This window comes from Dermochelys coriacea, chromosome 9 (assembly GCF_009764565.3).
Source record: "Dermochelys coriacea isolate rDerCor1 chromosome 9, rDerCor1.pri.v4, whole genome shotgun sequence".
NCBI classification, from domain to species: domain Eukaryota; kingdom Metazoa; phylum Chordata; order Testudines; family Dermochelyidae; genus Dermochelys; species Dermochelys coriacea.
This window is the reverse complement of record NC_050076.1, coordinates 80539930-80561366: the sequence shown is the minus strand read 5'-3', so window position 1 is coordinate 80561366 and position 21437 is coordinate 80539930.

Below are 21437 nucleotides of genomic sequence, written 5' to 3'. Positions count from 1 at the left end.
CCCCATTTATCTGATGTGAGCAGTGGCTGCAAAATGAAGTGACCATTGAATAATTGGTTAGTATATTCTCTGAAAAAATTTTATAAATAAAGAAACAAATAAATTGTGTGTCTACAAAGATGTTGTGTCTGGGGAAATCAGTTTCCCTTTTAGGCACTCCTGTCTGCAACCTGCCACATGAACTATTCCTGTTTTGCCTCACTTCCTGCTACCGATTTAAAGAAACAGTACTCTTATTTCCATAAACCAGTCCTCCTAAATCCATGCAGTGTGCTTCACATTTGGAAATTACCCAAAAATCTGTTTTCAGCAACAGTGATGAGCACTATGGAATATGCTTCAGGGGTCACGGAATGTAGTGGTACCTGGTTGTAAAGGATGCTATGCTGTACGTGGATGCACGAGAACAGCATGCGATGTGCATGCACTGAACTGTTGCAAGGAAAGCAGCTCAACAATTTTATGTTCTTAGTGACCTTGTGTCCGTTGCCTCATTTTGAGAAGACATGCCCTCAGAGATAGTGCTACAGGATCTCTGTCCGCAGCCTTGGATACAGCACTGCACAAGTTTACATCTACAAGGTCATAACTGCAGCCATAAGGAATAGGAAGTAGAAACTTCATTACTTTCATTTATTCATTATTCATTCTTTTTAAGCAAAGTTTAAATTTTGCAGAAACTGATGGAACCACTAGACAAGGACTCATCCAGCATACCACCCAATACTGGCTCCATGCAATTGTGGCACAGGCCTCAGGATCTCAGGTGGAGAGGTAAAAGGGAGGAAGAAGAGGGAGGAAGTAGAGATACCTCCAATTAATTCTGTTTGGCTGGTTTCTAAATACAAGAGATTGAAAAGCAATGATCACCAGGTCCCCTGCAGTGCCTGAAAAGCTCAGCAGCTTGCTGCATCTACAGGGAAGAAGGATTTCAAACCCACAGCAGTCTGGCCACAGAGATGGAAACCACAGAATAATACTGGCTCAGGAACAAGCTCATGGGGGAGAAATGTAGACTTGGCAAGTTCAGCCTTATGGTCAAGGAAGTTCTCTCACAGTATGAATATAGATAGGGATCCAGCTAACATTTGGAAATGTGATAGGAAACAGGACACATTTCTAGCTGCATTGGAGATGGAATTCAGATTTCAAAATACCAGTTTCCTCTGGGGAAATTTGAAAAAAACAAGAAAACAAAAATGCAAATACATATGATTTTTTGTTATTTGATGTTATGCAATGATTGGTGCAGAGGAAAATGAGAACTGGTATTTTTGAACTGGCAAATTTGCCAGTCTCGTGATGTTTCAGAAGAACAAGACATCTCCGTGCAATTTACAAACACAACAGGATTCCTCATATGAGCTTGTGCAAGGACCTGTAGCCTCAAATCAATTTACTGACACCAATGTGAAACCAATATAAAAGAAGAATCAGGCCCAGAGCGTAACCACTAAGGTTGCCAACTCTCCGGATTGTCCCGAAGTCTCCAGAAATTAAAAATTAATCTTTAATTAAAGATTATGTCATATGATGAAACCTGCAGGAATACGTTCAACCAAAATTGGCAACCCTAGAACCACCAAGTCAGGGAAAGAATTGTTCAGGATGCTCTAAAGGCTGTAACTATGATTAATGGGGTGAAAATAAAACTAAGTATCAGGAAAAACTTCCTAATTGTGAGACCTTTCCATGTGTGGAAGAGTTTCCCAAGAGAAGTGGTCAAAGCCTTGTCATTGAATCATCTAGGCCCTGATTCAGAAAAGCAGCCTTCTTTAGAAAGGGGTCTTAAACTTGTCATTTACTTTAAAGCATGGACCTAAGTCCCCCAATGGGACAAGGGGCACATGATTAAAGTTAGACACAAACTTAAATGCTTTTGCTGAATCAGGGTCTTAAAATCGAACTGGACAAAACAATGAAAAAATGTGCTTTAGGGAACAGTCTTACATTGGCCAGGAGAGGGGAACAGTTTAGGAGATACAGCTCTCTGTAAAGACTGTTGTAGAATCAGTCAGCCATCACACTGTCAATTAAACTGTTCAGAAAAGATTTCCCTCTTTGCATTTTCCATTTGCATTTACACACTTCATGTACTTCCTTCATTTGAATCTGGGGATAATATACTTTACATGTAAGATCAACATTTACCACTAGGATGCTGGTTCCAGTCTAGGTCAGTAAAGACTGATGACTCTTGCATGATCTGTGTGAAACAGTTTTGCTGATCAGAGTCCTAATGGACAAATGCCCACATCACAAAACCTACCATCACAATTGGTTCTAATGATCACCCTTCTAGGCATTCCTAGTAGAGAAGCCAGAAGCTGACTTGACTGTGGAGCCTGAATTCCTGTCTCACCCCAATGACATGGGTGTTGTGGCACACAGCTTGCCCAGCTGTTGTCCAGCTGTATCAGCATTGTGGGTGAATAGAGAATATCAGTCTCTGCTGATGTCAGTATGGCACTTTTCTCCGCCATGAAATATACTGACTTTTTAAAAATAGAACTTCCCTACACATCTGTGTGCCACTGCCCATATTATTATTTATAACCTTCACTCCCATCTCAGGAAGGTTTTGACTTTTAAAGACTTTTCTTCTCTCTTTCTCCCTAACAATGCAGTGGTTTGGTTTTCCTCACATGTGTTTCTTCATTGCTCCAGGGTGGGTTGCTCTTCAGAATAAGTACCCAAGCAGTGCACACACAGACACATTAGGATCAGAAGGAAACACAGCTGGTTTAGTGAGGAAAGAGACAGGCAGATGGGCTTGTGTCTGCTTCTTTTTCTCTATAATTTATGGGTGGCTTTTATGTAAAGGATTACATCATTTTCTTTATGAAAGCCATGATGTATGGTTTGGGAGTCAGGGCATGCACATAAGTAATACGGGTAATTGGGGTGTTACCGATAGAATTCATGCTTCAAGAACATCAGTGTAAAATAAGGGGAAGGCTGGTTTGGAAATTATACATATTTGGTAGACTTTGATACTGAATATATGGATGCAAAAACTGAATGGGAAAGTCATTTCTAACTAATAAAATACTGAACAACTGGACTCTGGATTATCTGGCCCATTGATTTTGAATTGCAGATTGTTTGGGCAGGAATTTTTCTTTTGAGGGGCACTCCAGAGTTATAATTGAAATAAATTATTATAGTATTTGGTAGGTTTCCCAGGCATATATTGCTTAATGCTAAACTTTGCAGTATAGAGAAGTATATATATATTCACCCCTTCAAAGCCCTTCCAGGATTCTGCAGTAATGATCTAGATCTTTGCTGCACAGGATGTTGCTGCCAATACTCCAGGGCATTGTCCTTATCATCTCAGGTTTTTGTGACTGGTAAATCCATTAGGACAGAATAACATTCTTGTCCCCATATTAAGTTTTAGTAAAGAAAAATTTACAGTGTCAATGGTACTCTGTGTTTGATTTCTGATAGAAAGGACTTTTTATATCCAGCTTGTCTGAAGACACATTTACAAAGTAAACTGAGTCGAGCCTTTCACCTCTAATTCACTGGTATAATTCCTGCATAGGTTGGGCATCACCAAGAATCACAACTATCTATTGCCTGTTTAGTGATTGATGTGACATGAGTTTGGTGAGTCTGTCACATTCCAGGTTGCAGTCCAGACTAGTGAGAAGTTGTGTCACGACCTGCTCCACAGGGTACCTCATAATGCTTGGGGTACCTCATAATGCTTTGCTGTTGTAGCTCCCAACTTGGGCAACTCACAAACAGCCTGCCAGCATACAGGTCACTCCCTGAGTGCCTGGGTCTAGCCGCAGCCCTGGTCCAGCAGTTCTAACCCCAGCAGCCTGTCAGCAACACACCAATCAAAATCTGGCTTCCACCAGCCTTGGTTACTACTTGCAGGGTGACCCCAAAACACCCTGGATTTTCCTACAACCATGTGTTCTGCACTGTCCAGCCCTCTTCTGGGCAGTTCAGAGATTAAAGGTCCATTGCCCCTGAAAAGAGTCAATATTCACCTGTTTGCTACTTTAACTGGAGTTACCAAACAGATTAATTTAAACACAGCACTGGATTGGTTCAGATTAAAAATACAAGTTTATTAATAAGAGAAGACAGAACTTTAGGTGAATTCAAATATCAGGTATTAAAGTCAGAAATGGGTACAAGATAAATAAAGATAGAACACTTTCTAGTAGTTACAATTTAACAAATTAGACTTGGTTCAAAGTAAAATCCTTACCACATGTTCCAGCAACATGGCTGACCAAATTCTCAGGTTCCTTTGTCTTCTTAGTGTGTGTGTGTGTGTGTGTGTGTGTGAGAGAGAGAGAGAGAAAAATCCCCTGGGGATTTCTGCCCCTTTCTTTTATAGTCCAGTTAACCTTTGAAGTGGATTCTTCAGAGGGGTACCCCTCAAAGCAAAGTTTATTCAAACAGTAAAGAAGATGACATGAAGTCTGGTGGTGAAGGAGGCTCCAGGTTCTTTCTTCTCACCTGTGTCTGCTGAGATGTAAATTTGCTTTGTCTCCTGCCATCTCCTCTCCCTGACTTTTTGAGGACTCTGCTTACTACTTATATGTACATCGAGGTAAACACACATTTCTTTGTTCAGCATACTTTGACTGGACAGGGCTATTTTGATTTTGAACATGTGCTAAGAACATTATACAGTGGGATTTCATAACCTTACACATAATGTTGCTACACACATTTCACAACGATATTATTGACCAGCAGGGGCAGCCCTAGACTAGCTGCCAGCAACTGGTGCCCTAGGCGAACCATGCAATTGGCGCCCCCCACCCCCAAACCCCAGGGATAGATCTAGGCTGAGGTTTTTGGTAAACTGTGAAACATTTTGCCCCTTTTTTCCTTTTAATGTTTTTTAAGCATTTTTTTTAAACAGAGGCTTAATTATTTGGTTTGTCCGTCTGTCTGTCCAACCAATGTTTCTGAGACCAGATAAAATACAGACACAAAATTTTCACACTAGATTTGTACATGACAGATGATATTTCAGTCTGATTTCAAATAAAAATGCATTAAAATGTTAATAATAATTTTTATTATTACAAATCCAAAATCATCCATTGCACTATCCTGCTTTAACTGCCATTACCACTACATCCAATATAGAAAGGAATAAGAAAACTCTTCAATGAACTTTAACTTGTATTTACAAAACACTCCGAATAAAAAACACTCTGTGCTCTTAAAACATGACTTTTCTTGTTTAAGTTTTGAAAATTCAGTCACTAGTTCTTTTAGATCCAGTTTTCCAGCTATTTCATGCTCTATTGACATTGTAGCAAGTCCAACAAATCTCTCTTGCACCATTGTTGAATGCAGATATGTTTTTATCAATTTTAACTTTGAGAAGCTACGTTCCCTACTAGCTACGGAAACTGGCAAAGTTCAAAGAATGTGTATAGCTATAAAAATGTTTGGAAAACTGTCTGTGAGTTTATTTTCACAAACAAACTTCAGTAATTCTTCAGGAGTGGAGCGTTACTTAAGTTGTCTTGAAAAAGCCTGAACCTCATTACACAAATCTGTAGCATCAATGTCTTTTGAATTTTCATGAGTCAATGCCGACTCCAGTTTTACACAAAATTCTCTTATCTGTTTTGCTGTTTTCTTTTGCAAGCTGTGGATATCATATAGAAAGCCAAATACTGACTCTAGCTCCTGCATCTGTTGAAATCTTTCATCAACCGAGTGAATAGCAGTATCAAGGACTGCAAAGTAGAAATTCACTTTGAACCTTTGTTTTGGGTTCTGAATGGGTATGTCTCATCCTTCATAAGAAAAATGCTGTTTCTTTTGCCGAATGCAAACTGGCACTGGTTCAATTTCTGTCAGAAAGTCTATTTCTTCAGCAAGCTTGAGAGAATCTATCAGTGTTCTTTCAAACCCTTCATCACTTCTGAATTCGTCCAGAATATTTTTAGTTTGCTGCAGTTTTTGAATAGCAGAATGTATGTTCAAGTTCTTTTCCTGAAGCTGCTTACTAGTGAGGTTAATCTCAAAAAGGATATTATAGCACAAAATGAGTGAAGTCACAAATTTGAATTTGAAAAGGCCATTTGCAAGAGCTTCTGCATCTGAAAGTGTCGTATTGCCAGATGATCCAGTAAAGGTAGTATCGTCAGAAATTTCAATTAAGGCATCATAAATGTTTCCAAGTTCATAGTGAAGAGGCTTCAAAGCATCAATGCGCCTCTACCATCTTGTCTGACTAAGTGGTTTCACAGTTAGAGAATTCACATTGTGAGTCAGAATCTCCCAATGGCATGTTGAGCCTGAGAAAAACACATAAACACATTGCACCAGGTCAAAGAAACTGGTTGCCTCCAAACAGCATGTAGCAGCATCATTGACAACCAAATTCAGAGAATGCACACTGCAAGGAACAAAAAAAGCCCTAGGATTGATTTCCATCATTCTCCTTTGCACACCATTGTCTTTATCCTTCATATTACTCCCATTATCATAGCCTTGGCCACGTAAGTTTTCAACAGATAATGACTCTGTTTCAAGCTCTTGTAGAATAGTTTCAGTCATAAATGCTCCAGTCATCTCCTTCAGTGATACAAAATCCAAAAAATGTTCCTTTATGAGCACTTTATCAACATTATCTTCATCTGCAGACTTTTCCATATCCACAAAATGAATGATCATTGTCATTTTTTTCAACATGACTCACATCTGGTGTACAGTCCAGTAATATTGAAAAGTATTTTGCAGAATGGGCAGCTTCTACAATTTTCTTTTTAATGGCATTTGCTAGGATTTGAATCAGTTCATTCTGCATATTTTTTCCTAAGTAATGAACATGTGTTTCATGATCTATTTACACAGATGCTCCTTTATGACTGGAACAAACAAAGCTAGGTATTCAACAAATTTTAAAAAGTTTCCATTACCTGGAGTGTATAATTTTTCATTTCTCCATGGCAGTGGAATGCTAAAATTTGCTCACTGAGAATGCTCACTAAAGCAATCAGATGCTCTAATATTTGTTGCCAATATTCTTCTTTTTCCTTGATCACATGTACATTTTCTTCATCGATAGTTTTTCAATCATAATTCAATTTCTTTCCAATTTTGAAAACATTCCAAATGTTCTGTATTTCTTTCATGTGAAGAGAGAATTGAAGATATGTTTTTCCAGTCCTTCAAACCATTTCAGTAAGTGATGTACCAATTGCTTGATTTCTAAACAACTTGCAGCAAAAACAAAACACAGAGTCCTTCCACACTGAATATTGTAACCAGTTTCAATGAATTTCTTCCCCATTAATGACTTTCCTCTTGTAATGCTGAGCAGAGAATTTTCTTTTATTTCCATGCTTAGGGAAGGAAAATTCATGAACTTGTTCAGGTCGATGTTCCATGAGAATTTGCCGCAGACTGTCATCACATCTGGGCCACGAAGCTGGGTCCCCATACTGTAACTTGTTTGTAACTTCCTCATCCTTTCTTCCTTCTACTTCATTTACTTCAATTTCTCCATGTGTCTCTGAAGGTGAATAAATTTTCTCCACTTCCATATCAGTCTGATGCTGTGAGCTGCCTTCATCTAGAAGCAAGTTTCCATCATCTTGAGTTTCCAAACTGCTTTTTTGTGGATGTGAGCTACCCTCATCTCCAAGGAATATACCTTCCTCTTGATGTTCCAAACTGCTTCAATGCAGATGTGAGCTAACCCCTTCTCCAAGTAAAATTGCTTCATCTGGATGCTGTGGACTGCTTCCGTCTTTATTTGGATTAAAGAGAAGATATTTCAGGAAGGATCCTTGCTGTTTTGCTTGGTCCTTTTCCTTCTCAGCCTTTCGTTTACAATACTCAGCTCCTGAGGGTTTTCTTTTTCCTCTTTCTGCCATGGGGCATTTGAATACTGTTATGTACTAACTGTGCTCCCTACTGCAAGCATTATAGGGTTAAGGATGGCTGACACACCAAATGGTTGGCGATTTAAACCACGCTGCAGCCATTCCAACATGTCTTTTCACTGCTTAAAGGTTCAATGACTAGTAACATACACTCACTTACCTATAAAAACAGTTAGTTACAGTGTTTACACAGAAACAAAATGACCTTTTTGAATGTTATAACCCGACACCGGTTGTTTGGAAAGTAAGCTCCTTCCTCATGGTTACCCACTTGGAGTGTGACATCATCATTTTCAAAGTCTATGAAGCGTTAACGCTGTTACTTTTCTTTTTTGGACCTTATTTATTAGATGTGAACCAGTTATAACAAAGAAAAGTTCATTATTATACAGTCCGATAATAACACTAACGTTTAATAACACTTAAAGTTACTTACATTTTGGATTTATAATGCTGAAAGATGTTATTCTTTATTCTTTGGCACCAAGAAACACAACTTTCTACAGTATTTGCTCGATTCTGAACCATCTACCTGCGACGTGTGTTAAAATGATTGTTTGACATGTACCAACTTGCGATATCTCCACTCTACATGAACTTCTGGCTATGCAACCTTGATATGTATTCGAGTTAGGTGTCACAAGCATTGCAGCTCCTGACGCTGGTGGATGTGTTTCATGTGGCTGAGTTATTGCTTATCAAAATTGTGGAGTGGGTCATCTTGACCCTAGGTCACAAACTGAAATTTTTTTTGGTAAAATATTATTTATTTTTGCAGTAACTAAAAGATTTGACATATTAATAAATTTTCTGAAATGTAGAGAAAATAATTATAATTCATATTTCCTCTGTACATGCACAGGAATTGAAATAATGACTTTTTCATTATTTTATTTGTATTTTTTTCATCTTTTTCTTTTTCATTTTTTTATTTGATTTTTTTCCTTGAATTTGGTGCCCCATTTAACTTGGCACCCTAGGTGACCACATAGTTCACCTATATGGACAGGCCGCCCCTCTTGACCAGCAAGTTATTGGTTTTCAAATGATACCACACAAGGCCTATTTTGTACAAAGATTATTACAATAGTGTGTCAGGTGTGAATACAGGCGTGCTTTCAGTCACAGGGTCTCAGTGCAATTCCCAATAGGAAAGCCTCTTATGACAAAAGCTCTCATTACAACTGGCACTAGTGGACTTCCCTTATGGGCAGTCTCAGGTGAGCAGACAAAGATTGAATGGCCAATGGAGGGCGAACTAATCTCACCTGTAGAGGTGGTCGATCCAGATCCAGATTGAAACACGTTGGCAGGACGGTGTAACAGAAGCGTGTTTTGGTATTGCCTATTGTGTACCTGTTCTGTGGATAAATAAAAAGCTTCATTCTGTGCGTCTGACAAGCCTGTACCCTTCATCAGGAGGAAATTCCTTTATAAAATGTTGAAACATCTCCAAACTGTGGCAGAACCAAGATTTTAATCTGTCCTCTGAGGCATATTGAAGGAGAGCGAAACCAACCAAAATGAGGCTAGTACTGGCAACATCAATAAAGACAATTTAAAGGGAGTTCTGCTGCTTTGAGTGAATATCAACAAGCAGTAGCCATACAAACTTCCTCACAGCAATCCTTTCTCCTCCACTCTGATGTGCTTCACCCCAGGCCCAAGTGGGTCCCCATGTGAGACGATGCTTCAATCTCCATACTCATTCAGGTTGAAATCCTGGCCCCACTGAAGCAATAGCAAAGCTTCCATTGACTTCAGTGGAGCCGGTATTTCATCCTCAATCTTTGGTCCCTCTGCTGAGACTGATCCCCATGAGCCAGCAACTGCCAACTGTTATTATATGGACAACTGTGCTGTCCAGAAACTGAAATAATATAGACCCTATTTTACACAGGTCATGGAAGAGCCATCAGACAGTAAAAAGTATCTGACATTACTACTGGCTTAGACCAGATTTAAACTGATGACTTTAAAGCAACAGTTTCCATATTCCACTTCTCCAGCATGCAAACAACTCAGTACTCTACTGAAAATGTGACTGTGGCAAGCACATTAAATGACAGAAACGTGGAGTGAAGGGCAAGTTTGTCTAAAGTGCTCAGCCTCCAACAGCCCCCACTGATAATGAAGTGGCCAAGTTTTCAAAAGTGCTCAGCCCATGTTAGATGCCTAAACTGAACTCTCTTGGAAATCTGGCCTTAAATTGTACAGGAAATAAACTACTTTGACAGTTCAGTGGAGATGACAAAATTAAATTTAAAGGGGAAGGAAAAAAAAGAAGACGAGAACTTCAAGCTGTTGTAACTATTCCAGGAAAATTTACCAAACACAGCTGCTACATTTAGTGTTTGGCTAAAGGATGAATATTTGTTTCAAAATGTGCTAATAAAGGAGTTTAAAAGACACAATAATGTTCTGCCTTCCCTCACAACCACCCTGGGCTGAAAGCTTGCACTTGGTTGCTAGTAACTAGGTAGTTGCCCTGTCTGTGGGTGGTGGGCAAAGGCCCTGTGGCCACTGGCTCTCCCCACATTTCTGGTGTGGGGCAAACTAATCACTGTCAAAGTGCTCTGCCAATGTCAGGCATAGTGAGATGACCCTGAATCAATTCCCTCTGGTTGTGCAGAAAAAAGTTCTTGTGGGTCACTGAGGAATAAGGCAGAATCCTTCCAGCACCCTACTCCATGGACTTGATCAATGCTCATTGAAGTCAATGGCAAGACTCCTATGTTGCATCAGGCTGTAAATGAGGAGCTGGGCAAGAAATGACTGTGTAGCTTCTTGACTTGGCCTGTGAGGAGCTGATGAAAGAACCTTCAGCCACACAGTGTGGAATAGTGAACAAGAATCTGATGCAGACAAATAACTTGGCCAGTCCCTAAGGCTATGTCTACACGAGGAAATTTTTAACAAAAACTTTGCCCTGGTTTTACCACCATTTTAGCTGAATTGCTAGCTGCATAGGTGGAAGCCGTAATGTAGACTGGCCTCCACTGGCTCCTGACATTTTTATTACCTGGTCAATTAAACCTATTCAGGAGCTTTCCCTTCTTCCACTGTTCACTCTTTCAAATCTTAGACTCCATCTCCAGAGCTAGTAGAATATATAAGGTATTAAAAATGGTTGAAGCCTTGTCTACAGTGAATATGTCTACCCTAAGGCTAGAACAGGGGTCTCAAACACGGAGCCTGCGGGCTACATGCGGCCCACAGAGTTATTTGCTGGAGCCTGCCAAGCTCCCTGTGCCCTCCGCCCCGCCCTGAGTTATTTCCTGTGGCCGCCAAGCTCCCCTTCCCCCACCAACCCCATCCCCCCCAGTGCGCCACATCCCTGCTCCTATGCCTACCTCCAGGCACTTAGCGCTTTCCAGGAGGGAGGGGGGAGGAGCGGAGAGCAACGTGCTCAGGGGAGGAGTCGGAGAAGAGGCGGGGCAGGGGCGGGGATTTGGGGAAGAGGTTGGAATAGAGGCAGGGAGGGGGCGGAGTTGGGGTGGGGACTTTGGGGAAGAGGTTGGAAGGGGGCAGGGAGGGGGTGGGTTGAGGAGGGGCAGGGGTAGCGGGGATGTGTGTGTGTCAGTGATGCGGCCCTCAGGCCAATGTACTAGTCCTCATGTGGCTCTCGTGGGTGATCTGAGTTTGAGATCCCTGGGCTAGAAGGTAGTAGACATACCTGCCCTAGCTCTGATTGCTACATGCTAATAATAGAAATGTAGCCATGGTGGCATGTGTTATGGGAAGCTAGAGGCTTGCACATGTACCTAAGGTCTCAGATGGGATCATCCCCCTTTGTGCTACTACCAGGCAAGGGAAGGAGAGAGTATTTTTACTAAAATTCCTTAATATACACAGACCTTATCCTTTTAAGTTCCTACTACCTGCATAGAAACAACACTCGGAGAGGGTAGGAGCATATTTGAGCATATTTGAGAGAGGGACAGCAAGGGGATGAGCAGGCGCGTAGCAACTGAATGGAAGAGGAGAGAAAATAAAATAGCCTATAATCCTAAAACAGAAGAAAGCAACATACTGAGCAAAAAAAAAAAAAACAAAAAAAACCCAAAACATAAAAAATCTGACTACCTTTAAAGAATTAAAATAGATAGAAATGAAAACATTTTACAACATCCATCTATAGAGGCGAGTTTTAAAAGCCTCTTGACCCATAAATGGGTGCGTGCAAAACACCAGATCTTACAAGGCAGGCGTGGTAAAAGTCAAAGTACCACTAGAAATAGTCCAACTTTTCAAAATCCAAGGGAATCATTAGTTCTGTGTTAACACAAGGCAGCCTAGGAATAACTGACTCATTGAAACAAAGAAAAATGCCTGTGATTGGTTAAGCTGTATCTGCACCAGACAGTGTGAGATGTCTGTACTCTAGATTCTGTTTGAAAACTGGGAATCATTTTACATGCACCTTAGGAGGGATTATTGCACTATAAAAGGTTTGTTAATCTGCACATTATGGAACATTGGGAAGGAGATTCTTCATTGCTTCTGTAGCTGCATCACAAACAGCTAAACATTTCACCATTGGACACTGCACTGGTGAAGTAATACAACCAGAATAATATTATGATCAGCTGGTTGGTGTGTTGTGCGTACCATGGGCCTCTCAGGGATTGAATCAGAACTGCTAAACTGAATCAGAACTGCATCATGAACCCTATTCTAAGAGTAGTTAATGGAGATTCTTCAGAAATAGTGGCAGGGACCTGTTTTGGGAGCAGGCAGTTGGGGATTCTATCCCTATGAAGTTCCACATAGAATCAGTCTGCAGCACAATGGAAAAGTCAAGCTCCAAGTGGACTTAGACTTGTATTTTCACACAGTACATGGTGCTGAGTTTCTTTAAAAAACTGATGTAGCATCAGTTTATCGTCAGTTACTAGATGGATAATCCTAAATGAAATGTTAATGATCAACCTGAAAATCACCTACTCTAGTTACAAGTAACACTTAGGATATCCTGAACTGAAAGAAATTAGCAGAAAAAAAGACTATTTTTCTCTTTTTCCAGTTTCTTCACTAGTTGACATAAGTTTGAGAATAGTCATTTTGGCCCTGATCCAGCCAAGCACTTAAGCATATGCTTAACTTTAAGCACATGGGCATTTCTAGATTTCAATGGGACTATTCACATGTTTAAAGTTAAATACATGCTTAAGTGCTTTGCTGGATCAGGTCTTTTCAATGTTTCTGCTTCATATGATCTGATTCTACAACCACTGAAGTCAATGGCAAAATGCCCATTGGTTTCAGTGATTCAGGATCAAAACAATCAACAGTTACTTAGTTCTCTCTTGGGGCTTGGTCATGCTGAAGTCCATGGCAAAATTCCCAGAGACATCAGTGGAGCAGGATTGGGTCCTTGAGTATAAACATCAATCAGGGACCCCAAAAGGCCCTTCTTTTTTAAAGGATTTACATATGTGCAGTCAGGAAACACTAATTAAACACTAACTACCAGAAACTGGGATTTAAAAGATATTACATTCAAGTTGCCAGCATCCTCTTAAAATCCAAAACACTTCATTGCCTTTAAAGTGGGTTCAGAGTCAGGAAAAGAGCACAGTAAAATTAGCTTTTTGGGTACAGTTCTCTGTGTATTTGGGTCATATGTACTTAACTGACAAACAAATATTTACTGCGTTCAGTGCAGCAGGGAAGCAAGTACAGCTGTGGAAAAGCAAGCTGAATTCCCCTTTGCCTCATATATTATTGACACAATTCTCAGTAATGGTGAAGGATGGTATATGAAGTTGAGGTAATATGGTTTAATTTTCACTACCTGTCTGAACTGGCAATGCTATCATTTAGAAAAATTCTGTTTTGTATATTGAGCACGAGGGCTATGGAATTGACTGAGGACAAAGAAAGAGGAAATATCCTGATAACATTTTTGATGTGCTCATTTTTCCAACCATAACCACTTTAACATAGCAGTAAATGGCAAAATCTTGTTCTGACAGCATAAGACTGGAGTCAGGAGATGTATGTTCCACTCCCATCTCTGCCAGTGCTTTGCTATATGATCTTTGGTGAGTCACATTACCACTCTGTGCTTCAGTTTTCCCAGCTGAAAAAATGGGAATAATAATACTTCTCTACCTCACAGAGCTGTTGTGAGGTTTAATTCAGTAATTTACGTAAAAATCTTTAAGATCCTTGCATGGAAGGTTGCTATAGAAAAGCAAAGAATTATGTGTGTTTGACTGTATTTTAACGAATGAATTGAGATTGTTGGAAAATGAATTGCAAATCTGAAACATCCTTTAGTATATCTTTCCATTTTTATAATGTCATTGCTTTCTGCATTACCTCTGGAATGTGTACTTCATTCAAAATACTTTGCTTTTTAAATGTTTGAGATACGCCTTCCTGAACTATTTAGAGACTATTTTAACTTTTGATAATTTCTCTGCAATCCTGTTAATCAAACTGAATCTTTAATTGTATAAGAGGTAAGGAATTTGGGGTTTGATACTGTGTGCATGGAAATCAACAGGAATATTTCTGTTGACTTCAATGGGCTTTGAAACAGACAATTGATCAGTTAAGGGAAAATTGTGACTTTGCTAGAAGTGTATGGAGCACTGCATCCCAGGAGCAGACCAGGAACCCAACTGAGACACAATCTGCCTCCTGCTTTCTGCCCTTGTGATCTGTGGGCAGGTGTAAACTGTGTGCCAGGCAGCATGACAGTGCTATGGCTCCACCCACTTCCTGCCCCTGACTGCTCTTTCTCTCTCTCTCTCACACACAGACACACACTTCCTGCCCCTGACTGTTCACTCACTCACATGCACACATACACCTGTGCAGGAAGAGGAGTAGTGGTTCTGACAATAAGGTGGCCCTTATTAAATAATGACAGAAAGAAGATGCAATATTGATGTAAAAATGCATGAAAAGGAGATCAGAGTTGGTCAGCTTTGCAGATTCTTGTGCAGATTCGTGCAGATTCTTGTGAAATGAGCTTGGAGCTCCAGTCCAGTTTCTTCAGGTGACCACCATGGCAGCTAACACAGATGGAAATTCTTGATGGCAATAGGGCTGGTTGGAAAAATCTCAAAACATTAGAAGTTTTAATGAAAAATTGCAAAAAAAAATCCACAAAATTTCAAACTAGTCAAAGAACAGCTTTGATTTAAAAATAATATTGGCACAATCTTTTTCAGAATTATTTTCCCATTTTTTGACCAGCTGGACCATTCAGTCCTTGGCCTCTGTGCTAAGACTGCCAATGGTCCAGCAAGACTGAACTATCCTGCAATGTGTAGAAATACAGGAAAGCCTGCAGGAAAGGCTTAAAATATATTGATGAGAGCATACAGGAAAGCTTGCACTGCGTCTGCCAATCCTATCCCTGCTCTCTGGATAAACACAGGACTTTGTTCTCCGTAGCTATCAATATGATGCTTTATACCAGCTTTAAATCTACATAGAAATATGAAAAACCAACAAACTGATCTTGATATTTTTAAGTTTCACCTTAAGAATTTCAGAAATGTATTTAAAAAAAAAGGAATCTGGGGCCCAATCCTGATTGCTTTTCTCAGACAAATGGCCTCATTCATTTTAGTAGGACTATTGATTTCAGTTGGTAAATGTCAGTGAGTGTGTACACCTTGATTTCAATAGGTGAATACACCATTAAGGGGAGAATGCTTTAGCTCCCTTCCTGCAAGATTCAGTTTAAAACAAAAACAACAATCACTGGTTTACTTCTCATCCCACTTAGGGTATGTGTGCTTCCTAGTGTGGATAGATACACATGCTAGCTTTCAAATTAGCATGCTAAAAATAGCTGTAGAGCTGTGGCGGCATAAGCCACGTCTCAAGCTAGCCACCTGAGCGCTGTCCTGCCCAATTACTTGGGTACATACTCAGGCTGCCAACCCATGCCACTGTGGCCACGCTGCAGTTTTTAGTAGCACTAGCACTAGCTAGCACGTCTATCTACCTGCACTTAGACCCACATCAGTGCATGCCTCCCATGCTCTATTTGTCTTGTTTGTGCAGTGAGGGCCCGCCAGCCTCAAAGCCTACTGAGATCAATGGGAGTCTTTCCACTGATTTCAGTGGGCTTTGCATCATATCCTAAGGCCCCAGTCCAGTAAAGCATATAAACAATTGACTTCAGTTCACCTGCTTAAAGTTAAGCACATGTATACTTGATTTGCTTTTTCAGGTTCTAAGTGAGGGGAATATGGAAACTTTGATTTTGTTCTTTTTTATTTATTTACAGCAATCATCAGTTACCAGAATCCCCAAAATTAAATCTAAAATGTGAAAAGGCAAGCAGATTTTAAGGGCTAACTGCAGTGACAAAGCTTATAATATACACACAAGTTTTGCAGAGGTTTTTGCATCATTTATTTTATGGGCGAGTGTAGCACTTTAATATGAAATAGACAGGCAAAATCTGTTGTCCAGAACAGCTGGATTTCAATGAGATGTTGGAATGACATTGCAATTGTATGCAGTAATATTTATTGTCTATGGTAAGACTGTCAAATGCAAGAAGTCTGATAATTTTCTATGGCATTTGCATTCAAGAGCCAATAACCAACCTGAATGTATTGTCTATCATCCTTTAGCCCAGACAAAATAGTTTTGGGTTTTTTTTATATCTATCTCCCTATGGTATTTACATAGCACACATCACTGAGAGACAGATTTTAATACCCCTGCTCTCACTGAGTAGCACCTCAATCACAAGAGGTTCCCTTGGAAGAAATGGGATTGCTTGTGGAGTGAGGTACTACTCAGTGTGAGTAAGGGTATCAGAATCTGGCCATGTAGTATTTAGGTGCTAAGATTCCTCTACTAAATCACAGTCTACCAGGGACAAATCATATAAAAAAAGTTAACCTGGGGTGTAATGAATCTTATTTCATAGGACAAGAAAGGGTGTCCCAAATAATTTTAGTGTAGACAATAAAGCACTGTAATTTGCAATCAGTATAAATGAAGATGCAAACTGTTGCTAAGAGGCAACACCCAGACCTATTTAACCTGGTAAATTATTGTGTAAAATCTAAATGCTGTGGGCCAGACCAGGCTCTGTAATCCACTACATTTCTTTAGAAGTGGGTGCTGTTGTGGTTTCCCTGATCACCGGTTTAAATTATGTTTAGTCTTAAAGTGAATCTCTCCAAGTTACATATGGCAGTACTCAGGGAACAAAGAAACCATCCTGAGCATGCCAAACTGCATCAGCAAAAGCAAGCTGAGTTCTACTCATCTAGCGATGTACATTTACTGCAACCATCACCACTGTATCTGTGCACCTAACAATTTTATTACAAGTGAACACAAGAAGATCTCTGTGCTTCTCTTTCTTTCCCAATCTGCAGGTTGTTATGAAAGGCCAGTGCATCTTTGATCTTGTTGTAAATGAGCAATTGTTACATTCTTCTCACTATCACTCAAAATAATAAATAGCCGTTAGAAATGATTGGGTCTATTACCCAGCATTTTTAGAATCCACAGCAGGGGTAACTTAATTGTTTCTCCTTAGGCACCATCGGGAATAAATCAATGGGAACACAGCAATTCCATCTGATGAAAGATTAATAAAAGCAAGCATGCTTTATATAAAACTGAAGTTGATTAGATTTAAGCACACAAAGACATAAGAAATAGGTTTAGAACATTCCAAATGTTTACCTAAAATTTGGAACGATATTGAGTAATTAACAGCAGGTACGCAGTGGCCAGTAGCTTACCCCCACAGGGAGAAAAGGGGTCAGGAAAAATGTCTCACAAGATGGCTTCAGAGGACTGCTTTAAAGTACACTATATTAACTAGTTTTTTATAACTAACTTTTACAAAACACATAGGTTCATTAGAGAGACTCCTATTAAATTATTACTTTTTAAATTTTTAATAAACTATTAACAAACATTTTAAACCATTTTAATAATAAAAATACTTGTATATTAAAGGCTCTTAAATTTAAGGTTTTTGGTTTCTTAACTTTTTTATTTTTAGTTGTTGACTTTTTTAATTTTAATTAGCGGAAACTGCCAGATAGTTTTGACCTTGCCTCTAAAAGCTGGCTTTCAGATTAATCCTACACTATGTGGTGTTCTATTGTATTAATTCATGGTGGCTGAATGCACATAATATGATTGTAATTAGTTTGATCACATTCTGGGGTACAAATACTCCTGAAATCCAGGGCGACAAGTCATACTGGCTGATGCATGGGGACAGGTATCTCTCTTTCCCTTGCTATTGGCAGTTCCTCCTAGCTGTTGAACACACTTGCTCTCTAGAGCTCCCTCTAGAGGTTGGAAGGAACCACCACTAGTTACAAAGCAATTAAAAGTAGCCACTTATAGCAACGGTAACAAATACCAAAATACTGTATTACTTACTTTACAAGGGTTCAAAGTGGTGGAAGAAGGGAATAAGAGCTGTAAAGCTTTCAACCCAAAGGGTCTGTTCTTGTCCCTATTGAAGACAATGGCAAATGCCCCGATTGACTATTGATTCAGGATCCAGCGATAGAAGAATAGGAAGGATGGGTTTATTTGATAGCTAGAGTGGAATAAAATAAAAGAGATTTCCCTGACAAAGTAATTAACAAGAAACAAAGGTTCAGTTCTTAGATATCCCAGTATCAGTAATATATCTGTCTCAAAGGCAGCCTCATCTCCAGACCCTGTAGCAATTTTAGTTAAATATTTCATTTCTATTCTAGTATTGACTTTTGTTAAATGCAAGAATTTAAAGAGTTGGCGGTTAATCTGACATTTAATAACTGATAGAGGGAAGTAATAATCTTGCATGGCTCTGCCCAATTAAAATTCCATTAAAAACAAAACACAACAAAAGCAACATGCTAGGGAAGTAGAAGGCAATGAATTAAATTTGTATATAATAGGTGTTAAGAGTTAAAACTATTGTTACTATAAATACTGTCATGTTTTGTTTGCATTAAAATAGTTAAAACTTCTCATTTTTTGTAAACACATTACTGCCCACCACAAATGTCAAAAAATCTTGAGTCAAGCCCCCGAAACTCACGAGAATGGTTTTAAAATTGTTAATAATAATTTGGGATTCTTGCAATTTGCCTTCTGCTTTTCAGTATTTAGGATTCACCGGGGACACATTTTTCAAGCTTTTCTTTGCAACTATGAAGGCTAGAAACGTGTTTTGTAATAAAAGCTGAGCTTCTCATAAATTCAAGTGATTCTAGCAACTGTAGCTTCAAAAATACCATTTATCATGAGACTTCATCATAAACGACATTGTTGTTGATCATCTAGTATGTTAATGGGAAAGGGAATTAAATTTATTTTTCTTTTTTAACCTAACAGTGCTTTTTAACTTTTTACAAACTTTTCCCTTTTTTTCCCTTCAGTATTCCTGCCTTCATCGCCAGTCTCCCCCCTGCTCAGCTAGTGGTTGCTCTTTGGAGCTAGGGAAGTTTTCAAGCTGCCTATCCCTCAGCACTTTGGGCACAGACGAACAGAAGTTGGAGGGCAGCATGGGTGAGTTTCAGAATCCCCCGGAGCAATGGTGAACTAGATGAGAAGACATTTATATTTAAGGGGCAGCCGCCGCCCACGCTAGAGAGCTTGCGGATCCAAAATGGGAGTTGTCCAGATGTGATCAGTGTAGAAAAGACTGGAGGTCCGGGGGAGAGGGGCCGCAATGATATAATGAAAAGAAAATCAATAAAAACAAGGAGCAATCACCCGTCCGAGCCCTATTGCATCACCCGATGAAAGTAACAAGAGGCGCCACATTATTTCCCACCTCACCCTTCCCCAAATATTTATGTTTGATGCGTCCCTTAAACCAATGTGCTGCATCATCCCTGGTGTCTGAATAGAATGCAGCCGGGGAAACCCGGGGGGAAAGATTCTAACTCCCTTCCTCACGCTACATAACACCTTCCCCCCCGGTAACCCCAGGGACTTCACTGCAACCCGGGGAGTAAGGAGCTACTCCGTACATGGATACCAGAACCTGGCCTTTGAGTGGGAAATCTGACACGTGGACAACTGCCGACTTTATGATCCAAGTGTATAAAAGCAGGGCAGTAAAAGTATGTATTTAAGGCAGCGGTGGGCAGCCTGCGGCCGGCATGTGGCCTGTCAGCGTAATCCGCTGGCCGGGGTCGTGCAGTAAACTGCTCCGTGTAGGAATGTGCTACTGGTAGCAGTTACTGATACGTTAGATTGTAAGAAACTGCTACTGTAGTAGACGGCTACCTGAGGACGCGACCCCGGCCGCGGGACAGTTTATTGCCATTGACCGCCCGCAGGCACGGCCGCCCGCAGCTCCCAGTGGCCGCAGTGCCGCGTCCCGACCACGGGAAGCGGCGGCCGGCATGTCCCTGCACTTAGGTGATAGAGACAGTGCGGGCGCATAAAGGACATCGCCAACTTTTATGGGGATCTATTTTATGGTTATCCTCTCTTGCTTGTAAATATGCTTTTAAAGGTCTGAACGTGATTCTTCCCTGACCGATTCTCTCTCTCCCGCCTCGCCCCCCCCCTCCCCCGCATTTGGCATGTATTGTTATTTGTTACTCCGCTCCCTTTGCCTCTGAAGGAATTGAAATTAACACGACCCTTTTGGCGTAGCTTCACTGAACACCTTTCAATTACCGTGTCATCAGGGATAGGCACAACGCTGGGCATGGTGCTTACAAGGAAACCAGCTACTCGTGACCTGAAACCAGAGGCTCAAACCTTCGCTTTTCGTGCGACCCACACAAAGGGTGGTTATTGTTTTGTGTGGGGAGTGGGATGGGGGGTCATGTACAGACTAGTGGATTATAAAAGACATGCTTATTGTCTGGACCGAAGTATCTCTTCAATTTTCAGATGATGCCAAGACTGTGAAGAAGGGACAGAGAAGCAAACTCCTTTGCTACTCGATATCTGTATGATACTCAATTTTCTTAGCTGTAAATCGAAACGTGTGTAGATTCATCGGGTAAAAGGGCAATGTAATTATTAAGGCTGGTGGGAAAATTTCAATGAAAACAAATCTTCAGTGAAAAACGAAAATGAGGATTTTAATGAACATGCCCTCCCCTCGCCCCCCCCTCCCCCCGCCGCTTTCCATCTAGCTCAGCTAATTATTACCTTAAGGGGTGGCGTCAAGCAGATGACAGAAAAAGGAGCTAATCCACTGTGGGTATGCGAAATGTATCAGGATGAGGTTTTGCTGCAGATTGGAGCTTGCACCCCATTTACATGCTTCTGGATCTTCTCCATGCCCTGGAAATAAGGCCTCTTCTCCTTCTTACACATTTCCTGATACACTGCTGACAAGAGAATGCATTTGTCTACACACCAGGAAGCTGCATTTATGTTTTACATGTAACTGTGCATGATTACAGGACGAACCAATATAATGCAGAGGCAAATCTCTGAACGTAAACCTAGGCCCATCTGTATAGGTATCTATATATGTGTGCACACGCACAAATGTACTGTAATTGTATGCACCTTTGTACCCAGCATACGCGCTCCATTTGTTCTAAATTGCACAGCCCTATTATATACATA